We start from the raw sequence: 2594 nt of genomic DNA, 5'->3' as shown, positions 1-2594 counted from the left end.
GGAAGAGGAACCAGCCATCTGAATGATGGTGCTGGGGAAGACTAGGGGAAGTGCTGTGGGCTGCCCAAAAGGACAAACACATCTCTGTTGGGCAAGGTAGCTCTGCAGCTAGAATGCTCCTTACAGGAAAGGATGATGAGATTTGCCCCACGCACTTTGGACATGTCGTTAGGAAAAGCCAGACCCTGGAGAAAGCCATCAGACTGGGTGCTGTGGGGGGACAGTGACAAGGAGGAAGGCTCTCGAGGAGATGGACGGGCACAGTGGCTGCAACAGGGGGCTGAAGCTCAGAGCACTTGTGAGGCTGGCGCAGATGGGCAGCGTTGGGTTCTGTTGTGCACAGGGTCACTATGGGTCGGGTCAGGACTGACTCAATGGCTCCTCACGGCAACAGCAACAGGACTGGATGGTTGCTGTCCAGTCAGTACTGCTCCGAAGGATGCTCTTGGTTAGGACCTTTCAAAAGCTGCTTGCCAGCTCTTTCTTCCCAGGGGCCCCAGGTGAATTCTACCTGCAGACGTTTTGAGCATGGATAGTGAGGGGTTTAAGAGATGGGTGGAGTTTATCCTGTCAATCAGGTCACAGCTTGATGGCCTCATTTGGTGGTGCTACCAGGATCAATGGCTCCCTGGAGTCGGGCCGGCCACTCTCTCTCTGCCGTCACCTTCCAGGCAGTCCTGTGTGAGCTCTGGAGAGGCACCCACAACCACTCGATCCATAAGACTTTGCATCCACTGGCCTACGATCTTCCTGCACCCTTGCATGTGGTTCCATGAGTCCAGAGAGGGATTTATGGGCTAGAGTTGGACAGATGGACTAGTATCGGACCTATGGACTTGATCCGCACCGGGCTGGGATGTTTGCTTGATGTATAAAGACCTCTGGATGTAAAAATCTCTCTTACATATATATGAGTGTCCTTAGATTTGTTTCTCTGGTCAACCCAGCCTAAGACGGAGCATTTCCCGTATGCATGCTTACACACTTGCATGTTTGTGTATATATATTTGTCTGTATGCATGCGCAAACACAGGTATGTATCTGTGTGTCTATGTGAACATATGTATGTGCGTACACGCATGCTCACATAGACACACGCGGATACGTACGAGTGTATGTGTACATGGATGTGCCTGTGTGTGTGTATTCCACTGCAGTTGAATCTCCTCCCACTCAGTGACCCTGTGGGACAGTCACAGTGTCTCTAAGGCTGTGGTCTTTATGGAAGCCGACTGCCCCATCTTGCTCCCCCAGAGTGACTGGCTAATGGCCTTTTGGCGAGCATCTGGGTTCCTAACCAGGGCTCACACACAGCCACGGTTGCGAGGTATGTGCAGGACCAGGCAGTATTTCGTTCTGTTGCGTGTGGGGGTCCCTATTGGGCAGCACCTCACAACTGCAAGATAAAACTCACCGCCATGGACCCAGTCTGCGCAGACTCACAGTGACCCCAGAGGACGGGGCACACCTGCCCTCTGCGCATTTCTGAGGCTCTCAGTTTCCGTAGGAGTAGAAAGCCTCATCTTCTTCCCTCAGAGTGGCCGGTGGGTTTGAACCGCTGAGTTTGGGGGGGCAGCAGCCCAACCTGTCGCCTTCTCTGCTGCCAGGGCTCCCACGACCAGCTACCAGAGGGAAGGCTGGAAGGCTGGCTGGCAGCCTCAAAGCCCTCCAGCACCTGGTCCCTTTGGGGGATGGAATTGCAAGTCAGCTCCATCGTCTTCTCTGTCTCGGTGCAGTTTCCCAGAACAAACAACTAAACAAACCATTCCCCACCGTCCAGTGGGCCCCGACTGATAGCTGATAGCGAGCCTCTAGGGCACAGTAGAGCTGCCGGGGTGGGGTGGGGTGGGGGTGTCTCTGAGCCTCTGCCCACAGGTGCACATACCTAGCACTTTCTTAACAAGAAGAAAACTTGTTATTCCATTTTGAAAATAAAACAGAGTAACAGAGGTGCGCCCAGAGTACCCCAGAACGTAGACCCCCAAGACCAGTGTGGCTAACAGGAGGGACGGAAGGGATGCAACAGTGCTGTTGGCGGTGCCCATTCCTCAGCCAGAGGAGCCAGTTGGGTCCCCAGATGTCCCCTTGCTGGGGCCCTGGGGTCTGCCTCTTAAAAGAGTCCAGGCAGACATCTGGGGTACACAGGTTCTCCCCCGGACCCCTGGAATAAAGCCACCAGCGCACTGAAGCAGCCCCTGGGGCTTGGCGGTGGGGCGGGTCCTCGGGTCTGTTGCAGTTCAAAACCAGCAGCTGCTCTGTGGGAGAAAGCGGGGCAAAGACGAGGCTTTCTGCTCCCCTGAATAGTTCCAGTCTCTGGGGCACACAGAGGCTGTTCTGCCATCTCCCATAGGGTCAGAACGCTCATTTGGCCCATTGTCTGCAGAGCATATTGACCCCCCAAAACAAACTCTCTGACTCGGAGTCCATGGCCACTCCTAGTGGGCCTGCAGGACAGGGCAGAGCCGCCCTGGGGGCTTCTAAGACCGTCTCACTTTGCAGGAGTAGAAAGCCTCACCTTTCTCCCGAGGGGCAGCGGATGGTTTTGAACTGTTGGCCTGGCCATCAGCAGCCTAACGTGTAACCACTGTGCTACC

At 54.9% G+C, this 2594-nt stretch overlaps 1 protein-coding gene across 1 annotated transcript in view; it reads right to left on the bottom strand.

Moving 5' to 3' along the window:
- The window catches only part of CYTL1 (cytokine like 1), a 76340-nt gene that overhangs the window by 72876 nt on the left and 870 nt on the right, over nucleotides 1-2594 (bottom strand). The gene's annotated exons all lie outside the window — the stretch shown is intronic.

Source organism: Echinops telfairi, unplaced genomic scaffold (assembly GCF_000313985.2).
Source record: "Echinops telfairi isolate 266 unplaced genomic scaffold, ASM31398v2 ScPeMD7_28;HRSCAF=97, whole genome shotgun sequence".
NCBI lineage: Eukaryota > Metazoa > Chordata > Mammalia > Afrosoricida > Tenrecidae > Echinops > Echinops telfairi.
The sequence above is the reverse complement of the archived record's forward strand: the minus strand, read 5'-3'. Positions and strand labels throughout refer to the sequence as shown.